This window comes from Rhamphochromis longiceps, linkage group LG7 (assembly GCF_057381845.1).
Source record: "Rhamphochromis longiceps isolate RC_006_pf linkage group LG7, R_longiceps_female_GT1.1, whole genome shotgun sequence".
Taxonomy (NCBI): Eukaryota; Metazoa; Chordata; class Actinopteri; order Cichliformes; family Cichlidae; genus Rhamphochromis; species Rhamphochromis longiceps.
Genome location: NC_140563.1, coordinates 42,661,608 through 42,675,632, shown reverse-complemented (window position 1 = coordinate 42,675,632; position 14,025 = coordinate 42,661,608). Strand labels below are relative to the sequence as shown.

The 14,025-nt window shown below is 38.9% G+C and overlaps 1 protein-coding gene across 1 annotated transcript in view; it reads left to right on the top strand.

Annotated features, from left to right (window-relative positions):
* LOC146665929 (transmembrane protein 132C-like) overlaps positions 1-14,025 on the top strand; it is a 189,924-nt gene that overhangs the window by 146,270 nt on the left and 29,629 nt on the right. The gene's annotated exons all lie outside the window — the stretch shown is intronic.

The following is a 14,025-nucleotide window of genomic DNA, read 5'->3' as shown; positions in this document are numbered from 1 at the left end:
GCTATTAATAAGATAAACTTTCAACTTGGCGGCCATTGCATTGAGGCTGGTGTTAATTCAGGCAGGCTAGAATATCAGCTGTTGGCTCAGCTGATTCCTTTCTACAAATCTAACTGGCAAATCTCATATAGCCAGTGCTTTTTTAGTTTATAGTTACTGCTGCCCTTTTACAAGCCGCTTTCCACTGACGTCTCCTCTGTTCTGCACAGGAGTGTTGCTCTTCTGGTTTTACATACGACAGAACAGAACCATGTCAACAAATTAAACTAATTTTGAGTTTGACATCATAAAACCCAACACAATGGAAAATGTCTCGGCATCTTAATAATGCTGAGATGTGGATGCACTGGAAAGTTAAAGAGCAAAAAGAGAGCTGTAATGAAGAAAACCTCACAAACCCCATTAGATTTGTGAGATCAACTTAAAGCTAAACATAGTACAAGATGAACACCCACATTCAATCATGTCTTGTAACAAGATAGTTTTGGCAGTTACTTGGCAACTGTTTCTTTTACTTGTTTACTATGACATTCAAGGTCCAGTGGAAATACTTTAAAAAAAACATGTTTCTTTTTAAAGAGTTTACAGCTCTCCCACACTAAAAACATTTTTATAATGTATAAATGATAAAAGGGATAAAAGCAGCATGTCCTGTTCAGTGAACAACAAGGTATTGTCTAATTAGGAGCCACTCTGTATTTCATTTATTTTCATTTCCCATTTTTAGTCTTAAAGTCTACAAGTTTCTTAGCAAGGCCATTGTGCATTTTTTGATTCTGACTTTAAATAAAAGTATTTAGCCTCTTTATAAAGAATAATAATTTGCCATATGAAAGTATGGCAAAGCAATCATCATTTATTAGTCCTGAAGAAAAAACCCAGACCCAATTATTATTTTTAAAACAAAGCTTGGACTAACTTCTAATCGTCATGAAGCTTTTAAACGCCGCTCTCAATTTGCAGAATGAGAAGTTAAATTGAGTTGGATTTTAACAATCCAAATGTGGATGAATTGGCAAGTGGCTTATGATTGCTAACTGTATTATCATAATGACACTGTAAACATAATGAATTGTTCTTAATTGTTTTTGAGGAAAATCGTTCTGTGTGCTGAAGAGAGAATAGGGCAGTTTTAATTTTTGTCATTGATTATGTCCATGTACAAATCAAATGCTTTCAAGCACTTCATAAAGTTTTATCATACTCATTTTGTGAGGCAGCGGTGCACTGCTGATTTATGGTTTGTGGCGAGTAGAGCAGCTTTAAGGCTTTGGCTACATTTCTCCACTTTTAGTGGCTTAATAAAAGAGAATGCACACTCCAATTATATTGTATTAAATAATAGTAATACTAAAAAGTTTAATGGACAACTAATTGAAAGAGATATGGAAAAAATGCAAAGATGTATTGTAATAAAGATTTCAGAAAGTACTGACAGCGTGCAAACTTTGATTTAAGAAGAAAATGTGTCTTATTAAAGATTCAACAATTTGTCAATAGGTCTAATTAGTTAGCTGTTATTAAATTAATAGTAGTAGTAGTAATAAACATTTTCTGTTAAAGTCTTATTTAAACATTATTTAAATGCCAATTAGTGTTAAAGTAAGCATGGGGTGGCAAAGGGGCAACAGCAGGAATCTCGGGAATGCAGGCGACGGAAACGGGAAGGAAAAAATGATCTGTTAAAAAAAAATAATAGATATATACAGAGGGCTGGCTGGGAAATGGGACAAAGGCATGCTCAGGTGAGGTGGGAATATAATCAAGAAAGTGAGGAGAAGAAACAAAGGCAGGAAGACACAGGAAAATAACCTTCAAAGTAAAACAGGAAGTTACTCTAAGACAGATAACACATTGGCAAAAAAAAAAGATAGAAACCGGTTAACAGAGAAGGTGAGAGGAAATGGGGAAACTGAAGGAGTAAAGCAAAACCAATATGTGTGACAAAAAACAGAAACAATAACATTAACAGTATGCCTCTGTAATCCCCCCCCCCCCACACACACACACACACACAAAATAAAAATAAATAAATAAATGAAGTAAAATATTTAGCTAAGAAGCCTAAATACACCAAGGCTGAAGACCTAAAATGAACTAAGAGCCCACACAACAGGAAAATGAATTTTTATTTAGAACTTTTGGATAACGTAAAAGTGCACTGCAATAACGAAGGTAAATCTTAGAACAACAGTACTTTGCTATCTTTACTAGTGCTGTAAGTTAGTTAAAAATTGTGATTGTGTTTGTGGCCACACCGACACAGTGTTCACACACTACCTGCACCACTGGCAAGTTGGCCCACTTTACAAAAAGTCTGAAGGATCAACTACGTTACAAGGGCGCATAATGGTACTTCAACAGAGTGATCTAAAAACAGCAGCCCCATTTAAAATATTTAAGCAATATAAGAGAAGATCATGTGAATTACTCTTAGCCAGTTCTCAAAACGTTTTGCTCACTCCTCATATGTAGGACACTGTCTTGGTGCAGTCTTTGAGACGTTAGTTGTCTCTCTGACTTCCGAAAACAAATTCTGCTCTCTAAAGGGCACCCATGCTTTGACAGCACATATTGCTTGTTAAGTGCCAGCTAATAAATTAAAGGTAGACGAGTCATTGTCTGAGCAAACTGCACCTTAGATGGCCATGTCCAGGGTATACCCCGCCTCTCGGAACAATAACAGCTGGGATAGGCTCCAGCCTCCTCCAAAACACCGAACCCGATAGGATGTGTAAAAAATAGATGCACGGATGGATGGATGGATGTATGTGTAGGTAGACACCAATCATTCCTGGCACTTAGCAGTACTTGTCTGGATACAGAATGCCAGATACCCCTGTTCAAGAGAACTCTCATCTCTCCGTGAGTGCTTCTGGCCTTAACTCCCACAGAGAAGCACACGCATGCTCACACTCACCCAGTACCTCCTGGCTGCCAAACATGAAGTGCAGAACTTGTCTTTTTTTTTTCTTCCTTTTTTTTTTTTGTTGTTCTTACAAGGGTTTTTTTTGAACAGCTGAAAATGCCTAGAATTGCTTTTTAAATTTGTCATTTGTGTGCATGCACAAAAAGGTCAAGAAGAAACAAGTACGAACGAGTAGATAAGAAGGCGCATGTTTAAACAGAAGATGGGTGAGATCAGTTTACGCATACCCTGACATTTTTAATTTTCTTTCATTTTTACTGAAGACATGTTTCTGTGAATTCTACAGGTATAAGCTTTCTGCAGTCAGTGTTTAAGAGAGCGCGAGAGATCAGTATTGGATATTCATCCCGCAGCAATGGTCAAAGCTCATAATTTCAGAGGAGATGCATTTTCCAGGAAAATTGAACAGAGCAATTTGTAGTTCAACCGATGACTCGCAATTTTGTGCCTTTTATGGCAGAACAGGATATTATAGAATGCTAGATGAATACTGAAGACAATGAGGATCTTGTGTGAGTGCGCTAAGCAAGTAATTTAGCATTCAAAGCGTGTTTCTTTTTTTTTCTGGATATGAAAGGAGAATTCTGACGTGAAGATTAAATAATCAGGCCCCATCTTATCTTAATGACCTTGTAGTACCATATCACCCTATTAGAGCACTTCGCTCTCGCTCTGCAGGCCTACTTGTTGTTCCTAGAGTATTTAAAAGTAGAATGGGAGGGAGCGCCTTCAGTTTTCAGGCCCCTCTTCTGTGGAACCAGCTTCCAGTTTGGATTCGGGAGACAGACACTATCTCTACTTTTAAGATTAGGCTTAAAACTTTCCTTTTTACTAAAGCATATAGTTAGGGCTGGACCAGGTGACCCTGAATCCTCCCTTAGTTATGCTGCAATAGACATAGGCTGCCGGGGGATTCCCATGATACATTGAGTTTTTCCTTTCCAGTCACCTTTCTCACTCACTATGTATTAATAGACCTCTCTGCATCATCATATCTGTTATTAACCTCTGTCTCTCTTCCACAGCATGTCTTTTATCCTGTCTTCCTTCTCTCACCCCAACCGGTCGCAGCAGATGGCCGCCCCTCCCTGAGCCTGGTTCTGCCGGAGGTTTCTTCCTGTTAAAAGGGAGTTTTTCCTTCCCACTGTCGCCAAAGTGCTTGCTCATAGGGGGTCATATGATTGTTGGGTTTTTCTCTGTATCTATGAAGCGCCTTGAGGCGACTTATGTTGTGATTTGGCGCTATATAAATAAAATTGAATTGAATTGAAGATGAAATAATAGACTTGTAGATATATGTAATCTATTGCTACCCTTAAGAAAGACAAAATCATAGAGAGATTGCATTGCTAATATTAAGTGGCAGTTATTATTGGAAAATTTGTGAGTTTAGTACTACTGAAAACTGCTTTCACGAGAGTAGTTTTTAGGAGTTAATACTAGATTGTATGGGTTGTTCAGATGAGCAGTTTTGTCTCCATTTAGAAACCCTCAGTGGCTCTCGTCTTCAGTTTGTAACGCACTCCTGTTTGAAATCTCATAAATCAATACATTTAATAGAGGACAAGCGCAGAGGAAGTTGTCTGCACTTAAGACACTGCTATTTTCCTCTTACTGTGTGAGAATTCTCGTGCATTACTGAGATACTGAACTGAACTCTGGACCTGTGAATGCCAGCTCGACGTCACCAAGACAAATGGCGCTACATTGTTTGTGTTAAGTGATATTGGCTACTCTGATTTTAACGGGACAATCAAAGAAAACTGCAGGGCTGAACACAATCTGGCCCGACAGGAAAAGAGAGAGGAAAAGAGAGACGATGGTGGTGTTTCATTAATAAGCTTGAAAGACGGTACATGCAGAGAACATGCCAGCTGAGTGTGCACTACTTTTATTGCATCCCCCCATGAATTTTTGATCCCTCTCTTGCTGCTCCCTGCCTCTCTGTTCTCTCATTAGAAGAGACAGCCAGTTGGCCCCCATAGCTCTTTACAGTACATCCCAAATGTAATCATTAGCATTTTATTCATAGCTTCTGAAACTCACTCTATTTCAAACTCAATAACATTCGCTTTGTGCTTACAGTCCCATAACATTATAATCAGCACCATTAGCAGGAAGCTCTGCATTAACTGTATTTGTGGCCGTGGTTAAGCACCTTTGTCTAGAATTATAATCACCAGGGCAAATTCAGATTTATTCATTTTGGCTCCATTCAGTGGTTTAAAGTGACTTTTTTTTTTTAAAGAGGGTTTTCCTTTTTTTAAATGATTTATAGTCCCACGTTTAAGCAGTGTGTAAAGTTACAAAGCCCAAAGTCAGCACCAGAGAGAGTATTTCTCTGCTACAGAACTGAGAAACTTTCTTTGTAGTCAAGGCTTCTCATCTGTTAGCCTACCTGTCTTTGTCACTATGTAGGGAAAAAAAAATGTAAAATACCCGCATAGCGGCTACTTTGGCACACTCTCAAGGAACGATGCAGTCTGCCATTATTTACTTTGAACAGCCGCTTCTGCTTTCAGAAAGTCTCATCTGCGATCAAAGCACAGCAAATGTTCTTTTGTTCACTTCAATAGTGAACGGCAATATTTCTGCCCGTGTTACGAAATCCGCTGGCTCTGATTGGCTGAGCCCAGAATGTCCACAATGCCTTCCGAATCATGTGACAACCCCTTGGCTTTCGTACTTGCGCTTCGCTGTTCCACTTGAACGACGTATTGTTGTTGCCGTTAGCAATTAGCCTATAGCCTATTGTTCACTCAAAAGGCGCGATGGGTGCTTTGACTTACGAAAATTTCAGACTTACGAAAGACCCTCGGGAACTAATTAATTTCGTAAGTCGGGGTTCCACTGTACCCAGTTTGGTGTTCTCATTTACTGTCCTTGCAATTTTAAGTTGGCAATCAACTTTGATGGACAAATGCTTTCGAAAATCAAAAGAACAAAAGAAGAAGAGAAAGCAGAAACCCTGTGTGTTCCCATGCTGCTTGGCTGCCTAAACCAAGTCCAAAATAAAGGGTCGTATATCTATAATTTATACAAAGTGCTATCACTGCATCAGAACTTGCCAGCAATTTTCAAGCAAGATGCTATCAGTCATACTGTTTCACTGTCAGTAACAGTATTTGGAAATGACATGACAGAGTACTAATCGGGAAGCAGTGAGGCTATCCATTGGCATGCTAAGTGCCCTCAGGGCAACATTAGCCATCTGCATGCAACTATAATGCCCCTTATAGCTTAATTAAGTCCTCTTGTGTATATATGGGTCTCTAATTTTCTGCCTTATCTTTATGCTGTGCTTTTTGAATAAACAAATTCTCTTTATCACCTTCGCTCTGGGGAAAAATGTTCCTTATGCATCAGGCTTGTTTGTCATTGTTGATCCTGATCATCCTACAGCAAGCAGGAGAGGGAGATGAGACAGCAGACAGTCAGGGAGATCAAAATTAGCAAACTCTATTCAAATAACAATGTTTCTGTTATTTATTTAGTTGTTTAGGACTGTAATTTCTTTGCTTCTTCTTTTTTCCTTCCTTCCCTCCTTCTGTGTTATGCACATGCCTGCATTAGAGGCCAGCTGACACCAAAGCTGAGGCTCTAAGGAAACACTTTATAAAGATCTTGCGGGGGGGGAACCAAAAACTGAGTAATGTCATACCAGTTTCGAAATCCTGCGAACGTCTTTTCTGTATAGCAATTTCTGCATGTGCATGCTTCACTGAATCACTGAATCTATATCCTATGCAAGAACGAAATGAAGGGTGGCTCAAAACCTTTGCACAGTAGTGTAAAATAGCAGTGTCAGCAGGTACCTTCATTTTATTGACACGCAACTTCTAAATCTAAAGAATGTGAATGATCACATTGGTTGGACTCAAAAACCTTTTTTTTTCAGGGTGGGTTGTGTAACAGTGAGCATGAAGCGGAGCGGCAGAGAATGAGGATGACATGTGTGCATATCCTCTGTACTCACACACAAACTATTTCACTTCTGCCGCCCAGCATGTCTCTCTTGCCTCTCTCAGGGCCCAAGATATGTATGTCAGTCAGGCTTTACTTTGAAGTTAAGCCTGTCCGTTCTGTCATTTGTTGTGGTTTGTTTACTTTTTTGCTGGCTTGCCTTCCTTACCCTTTCCCTCATTCTGTCAGGCTGGGTTGAGGGTCTTTTATTTGGCCAGCACGGGCCATGGTCCAGTATAGTGCTCTCTGGTTTATTCTAATCAAATGGCCTCAGCCGGAGACAGGAGAAAGGTCCTCAGAATATGGACAGGCTTTATCAGCGACAGCCAATTTATCACTGCTGACTTTGGCATTTCCGCTCCTTATGTTAAAGTGAGGAAGTATGAGGCAGGAAAAAACAACAGACGCTTAATATTTAATCTTACTAAAAGTATTTAGAGCTCACAGTACACAATAACAAACCCAACCCATTGCCAGGACAAGAAGTTATAAATCAATATCTAATTAATGAGGAGAGTATAAATCACTGTAGGCCCCAATTTAATAATCAATAGTGGTATTTCTTACTCATGGTCAATGCAGAATGGCCCCAAACTGCCTTCAACTCTTTATTTGCTAATACTGCAATTATAGCTGCTATGCCAATTGAGGTAAATCAGCGGAGACGCAGAACCTGATTATTCAGCTTATTTCATCCTCAAAAAAACTCCAGATTCAATTGACTTTCAGCGTGTTTTCATCAAATACCTAGCTTACTAGCAAAATGTAGGATTTCTGCATACTCCGCTGTAAGTACTATGGAGTATTTTTGTTCACTCCCTAAAATGAAAACTCCAAACCCTGACGATTTGCTAAGTTTCAGCAGCTACACGTAAAATGACTGTCATCTTCCTAACTTTGGCAACAAAATAGTAATTTCCCTCTTTTGCTCGCTCCATCACATCACTCATCACTTCAGTTATCAGCACCTTGCTCCGGTTTTTCTCCGACTATAGCACTGCAGTGCAGAACACCTTGGCTGCTGTGCCTTTTTTCCCAAGTCATAACTGTAAAAGGATTACATTGTATGAACACCGCTCTCTCCTTCTGTTGTATCACCATTTCTAACAAAAAAAAAAATAGTGGGAAAAAAGAAATTAAATCCTTAGAGGCATTGATTCCCCTGCCTTTGCTTTCATTTTATCTCCTACTATACACTTTAAGATGTTCCAAAGTTTTTGAGTGGCAGGGGGAGACTATATAGGTGCTAGAGGGAATAGACTTTTTGATTGATAATTGATATGAACTGAATGGATGGAGTGCTGCAGTGGCAATATAAACCTACTGTACTGTTGGCCAACACAGAACAGGACCTGTGAGCTTCCTGCCAATCTCAGCTGCTTAGAAAACAGTTGAGCTGTGGTTTTCTGTGGGTCAGAGGCATCTGTTCAGTGACTGAATAATAAACAGCTAGCCATGGTTAAAAGGTGTTCTGGGCCACATCTAAGACCAGCATATCTTAGATGTGTCCCTACCCTGCTCGTTTAAACCCTTTGAATAAGTCTATATGGATTAGTAGTCACTTATCATTATGCTGTAATTTCTTTTAACTCCATCTTTAGACCTCTTGTGCTTATAAGGTGTATCGTAGCAAGAGACTACACACAAAATCACAATTTTATGATTTTATTAGCAGTAGTTTTTGTATATTGGTTTTTTTTTCATAATAATAGTGTTTTACTATTAATACTACCCTATTTCCTAGCGTTTGCTCTAGCATCCAAATACTGTTACTGACAGTGAACAAGTTTGCAAAAAAATGTGAGGAAAATAATACGTTATGTTGTATGAATGAGCAAAGAAGCTGCAGTCGTAAGATGAAACAATCTGATAGGGGTATAAACATTAGTCATTATTCACACAAGCCTGCCATACAGAAGAGGGACTCCACTGCAGAGACTGGGAGGTTATCCAAAAGTGCAGGAACTTTAGGGGTTTGTTGTGCGTAGTCGTTATGTGTGAAAAGAGCCATCAGTTCCTAATTTTTCATTGGACTTGTCTGATCTGCGCAGGTCTTGAAACCAAAGTGGCAGAATAATAATGCCCTCTTGCAATAAAGCATATATATTAAATCAAAGTTGGGTAACAACAGCAGATTTTGTCCTTGAGCATTTACACATTTACATACAGTAACTATTCTCCAAGCAGGACTTTTGTAGTTTGTCTGCTACCTTACACATCATTCATCCACAACCATATCAGCCCCCACACACTCTATGCTTCTACCCCCTGCTGCTCAGAAATATAATGGCCTTTTATTGATTCTCCCTTCTCTCGCCTTCTTTCTTCTCTTTTCTTGCCCTGCTCTCTGCACTGCAATGAGAGGTTGTTAAGATAAGCTGCAGCATGAGAAGGGGGGAGACATGCCTCTTTTTCTTTTTTCTTTTTTTTGAGCTGGGCAAAAAAAAGTAGGGTGTCTTTGTGCTTGCAAGTGTGTGTCTAAGTTAAGTTGTTGCATATGTATACTGATACTGTGGGTTGCTATGCAATATATGTAGCACTTTTATGTGTTTAGCTGTTTACGTGTATGTGTGCACATTAGTCTATAATATAGTCATTTTCAGTCATAAATGCTTATCTGCTGGTGTGTACAAGTACGCCTCGTCAATGAGGAATACACACCAGACCTTCTCATCCACAGGGGAAATATTGAACAGCCAGGCGGTGGCTGATGAGACGTAGGTGGGTTTTACAGATGAAGACGCTTCCTTTGCTGCCTCATGCATCATTAATGCTCTCTTATTAAATTTCACTTTTTTTGTCATTATGTGGATTACATTTGATCTTGTTCACTACTCAGTTCTTTATGAGAATGGACAGTCTCCGCAATACATGCCGAAGATCATTAAGACCTCTTTTTTATCATGCTGTTCCAGTTGTAATGGCTCACTAAGCAAAAAAAAAAGGTACTTCCCATTACATGTAGGAGTAGTGATCACACAGAGAAGACTTTTTACAGGTGCTTAGTATCATCAGCACCATGCAGTTAGCAGCAGATATATTTATCATTCACAACAAGGACTAGAGTTTATATGGATGTCTCACTTGTTGAGTGTTGGCTTTACTGGATTGCTGGAGATTTAAATATGCTTGAATATCATTTGAATCTGTGAAAAACGAGCCTCACTTTCAAATCCATTTCAGGAAATGAATTGTGCGCTGTATATCCCATGCTTTACCATCAATATACTATAAATGATCTGAAACTCAAACAAGGCAGACTTGCAAGTTTGTTTGTCTTTGTGAAACTTGAAACGTACAAGAGGCCTAACAATTGTGCTTGTAAAGGATAGCACTAAATTGCTCACTTGCAGGAATTTGCCCTCTGTTCATTCTAACTTTCGGGTTTGTTTCCCTTGTGGCAGGACAAACACATCCCTTGAGAAAGCTCTATCAGCCAAGCAAGAAATATTTAAACAAAACAGCATGGAATCACCACCACACATTTCACCAAGGTTAAAAAGCAGTTTCTCTGTGTGTATGTCTGCAGATACGGGGGATAGTTAATGACAAAGAAAAACAAAAAGGCAACCGTTTTAATGAACAAATAGATGCCTTTGGCATTCACAGGCTCTTAGTAGTCTTATTTAAACTGAGCAGTGATGAGAATGATCTAGTGTTATAGCAAATCTTCTATACGACGAACACACTGAGAGCTCAAGGATTACCAGGCATTGTCTTAATTGATCTCATTATCTTCTTCCTGCTCTTCTGTAAGGGCTGTCATTCTCAAGTGAATCTAGCTATAGCTTTGGAATGACTGCAATTTGGTGTGAAGCATTATTGTCAATGTTTTGTATTTTTTCTTTTAATTAAGGTTGGTTCTGGGGAATAATGGTGAATAGCTGGGAAGACTCGAATAACTGTCATACTGTGACCTCACTGCAATGTAAACCAGTAGAGGGAACAATATTAGGCATCTGTTTACTGATCTGAAGAATTAGCACTGTATATGTGATGTAAAGCCCTACGTGGTTCAAGAGGGGGCTGTTCAAAATCGATTTAAACTAATAAGTGATGTCTCTCGGGGCGGTATCGGCTGGGCTAAAGAGTAGACATTCAAATTAAAAAAAAATCAAGGGGAGAATTAGAAGTGAGCTTACAACATTTCTGTAGCCCAGAGCTGTGTTAGCTGCTTCTAATCTTCGATTGAACCATCACACCCATCATTGAATATTGTATTGTGGGGATGTAGGTATCAGACTTTAAGAAGGTAGGAAAAAAATGCATGGAATAAAGATTTATATATATTTTCTTACATAGAAATGTTGCATTTTTGATCGTTCAGAGATTGAGAATCTTGTAATCATTCGAGTTATTTTAAAAAATGCCACACTTAGTTATTTCAGGATTGTTAAATGTGAAGACTTGCTGCTTCATACATTCTATGCAATGTAAACAAAATGAAAAAAGCAGGCTTATTGACTGATGCAAAAGTCCATTTAAAAAATCGTTACTATTTGCTCTCAAAGATCTTTAAGTGAACAGTCACACAGCCTCACTTGTGCTTTGCAGGATCTCTGTAGCAGTAAATAGCACTTCTCACAGCTGCTGCTCATCCTTACTGTATGATGGGCTACTTGAACGCGGAGGTAAAAAACCTTTTGCAATAACTACAGTCTATAGTTGCGTGAGATTTGACCTTCGGATAATAAATGGCATTTGAAACTAGGTTCACAGCATATAGAAGACTCATTAGGGATATCACTATAAATATAAAACGTATATTTTTTTTCTACAATACATGTTTTTAATGTATGCAAACATACACGAAGTGTTGTTTGGTCTAGCTAGAAAACAAAAGACTGAGCACTAAAGCTTTTTGCCTAAATATTATGACCCCCACCCCACAGGCCAAAAGTTTGCCTATACACAGTGGGCATTTCTAATAACCCTTGCCCTGCCACCACTGAGATTTTTGGTTGCTTTGTTTTATTTGCACTAGTGTGCAGAAAGCATTTAGGTCATTTTGAAACACACTGGTATTCCTGCTATGTATTTGTATTCTTTTTTATTTTAGCCAATTGTTATCCTGTTTATGTTTATGTATATAACTTGGAAAGCTGCCAGTAAGTAAATCGTGTTTTTCCAAGTCTACACATAAATGTCATATCATCTTACATTTAATTTGCCTGCAGTATTTGAGTATTAGCGTTACCTTTATCGTTGATATTGTTGGAAATGTTCTGCTCTTTGATGGAGCTCACAAAAAATATTCATAGCAACAAAGATGATGGTCGAGAATAGAACCTTCTCTACACACAAAATGATCCTGTGTATTTGTAAAATCAACAACACCAAACGTTTGGCTAATAAGGAGGATGAAGGTGTCAGTAGAAAGTAACAATCAAAAGTCGTCAGATCATCGGTTTCATGCTGGTTCAGTATTCCAGCATGAAAGTGATATTATCATAGACTCGATTATTAAAAATGGATGTAACTGCTGTTGGTTTTTAGAGCCATTTTTTGAAGTCTTGGATGCATTATTGCATTGTTTCCATTGGCATCTGTAACCAGAAGTGACAAGAGGATGGAATGCCAGAAGTTATCAGATACAGTAATGCTATAGCAAAATTGGTTAGTAAATTGTATCCATGGACTTGAGGGGTGCATCCCATGGAGACAGAGACCTGAGGGGGTATATTATGAAGAACATTCACTAGTGTTTCTTTGCATTAGCTAGCTAGACAAAATGTGAAACCCCAGTCAGAGGTGACGAGTATCATGATGGTGGTTATCAGCATCCTCTGTTAAACCAGACTTTCTGCATTAGGCTCGCTGCATGCTTCCATTGAGGATCACCTACTCTAATCAGAGACATCATCACACTGATGAATAATAAAGATCTATGAACATTATAAAGATATATAGTGAGCATTAAAATGCAAAACTGGTGCTGAAAATAAGACAAAAAAGTAATGCTGCAGATGATCATTAATCTTCTGATTCCACAATCATTACAAACACGCTGAGCAGGAAGAAAAAAAAAAACATTGACTTGTGTTTATTTTACCACTCTGTGCACACTCGCTGCTGCTGGGTACAGGAAAGCTGCACAATAGAGCTTCGAAAATTATGATACATTTAAGGATTAAATGTTAGTCGGTGGAAAGGAGATGTGGAAATCCCTTTAGTTTATTAATGCAAAATTAATTTTCATGATTGAAAATTACTGGTGATAAAAAAAAATCTACTAATCATCTTTCTAATCAGAGCTCCAACAGCTGCAGTTTATGCAGTTTATGCATCTATAACATGCATTCCAGAAAATTCCTGATCATCCAGCCCCCTTTAAACCAAAATACTAAACACCGTCTGCTGAGAGCCAGTTTGAGTTGAGCACGTACTACCATGGTGATTATCAAGGTAAAAAAAAGTGACACTTTTGTGAAAACTCTGACCTTAAGCTCAACAGTCTTGGCTAACCTAATCTCCATTCATAGTACACCTCTCTGCTGATTCGTACAAAATAAAAATAAAAAAAACACCAAAAGTGAAGCACAGACTTTTTGGTCCAGCTTTCATTATAATGAAGACACAGCACAAGCCTTGTTATTTGTCAGATATTATATTGTCAGATAATAATAAGGCTTGCTGGCACCGATGCACCAACACCACAAACACTATCAACACGTTGTCACCAGTTAGCTGAGGTGAAGGCTAGCAGATTTAGAGTGGCCTAATCAACACCCACCTGTCCCTCAAAACAGCCACATGCCAAAAGGGCTAAATGGTAAATGGCCTGTATTTATATAGCGCTTTACTAATTCCTAAGGACCCCAAAGCGCTTCACATATCCAGTCATCCACACACTGGTGATGGCAACTACATTGTAGTCACAGCCACCCTGGGGCGCACTGACAGAGGCGAGGCTGCCGGACACTGGCGCCACCGGGCCCTCTGACCACCACCAGTAGGCAACGGGTGAAGTGTCTCACCCAAGGACACAACGACCGAGACTGTCCAAGCCGGGGCTCGAACCGGCAACCTTCCAATTACAAGGCGAACTCCCAACTCTTGAGCCACGATCGCCCCTAAAGGCGATCAAATTTACTAAAGAGAAGTAAATTAAATCCTTAGTAAAATATAAACAG